A 617-nucleotide genomic window follows, 5' to 3' on the forward strand; every position below is an offset into this window, starting at 1 on the left:
GGACCCGTGAATCGTGAGCACCCAGCTATGACTTACCGCACTCGTGCAAAATAATAAAACACGGTAAATATATTACTTACACGTGCGTTTTGTTTTGCAAGCGGCGCGAAAAAAATTAAAACGGGAATGCAACACGAGGACTTCCCAGGAGGTTACCCATCCTAGTACTACTCTCGCCCAAGCACGCTTAACTTCGGAGTTCTGATGGGATCCGGTGCTTTAGTGCTGGTATGATCGCATCCGACATGTTACCCCGGTCTTCGTCCCTTATCCTTGCCCCTCCCAGCTCCACTACAAAGACGATTGTACATTGCTTTGGCCGCTCCCTCTCAACTACGGAGACGAGTTTAACGCGGTTTCCACCCCTCCCTCTCAACCGCACCAGTGCACGCTTGCCGCGCCACAATGCCGACGCTGGACCCGTGAATCGTGAGCACCCAGCTATGACTTACCGCACTCGTGCAAAATAATAAAACACGGTAAATATATTACTTACACGTGCGTTTTGTTTTGCAAGCGGCGCGAAAAAAATTAAAAAGGGAATGCAACACGAGGACTTCCCAGGAGGTCACCCATCCTAGTACTACTCTCGCCCAAGCACGCTTAACTTCGGAGTT

The 617-nt window shown here is 50.1% G+C and overlaps 1 non-coding gene across 1 annotated transcript; it reads right to left on the bottom strand.

Annotated features, from left to right (window-relative positions):
• Window positions 1-123: 123 nt before the first annotated feature.
• Window positions 124-242, bottom strand: LOC123179668 (5S ribosomal RNA). The gene has a single exon (XR_006490539.1). It is a non-coding gene; the product is annotated as a 5S ribosomal RNA (ribosomal RNA).
• Window positions 243-617: the final 375 nt, after the last annotated feature.

The sequence above is a fragment of the Triticum aestivum genome, unplaced genomic scaffold, assembly GCF_018294505.1.
Source record: "Triticum aestivum cultivar Chinese Spring unplaced genomic scaffold, IWGSC CS RefSeq v2.1 scaffold9674, whole genome shotgun sequence".
NCBI classification, from domain to species: Eukaryota; Viridiplantae; Streptophyta; class Magnoliopsida; order Poales; family Poaceae; genus Triticum; species Triticum aestivum.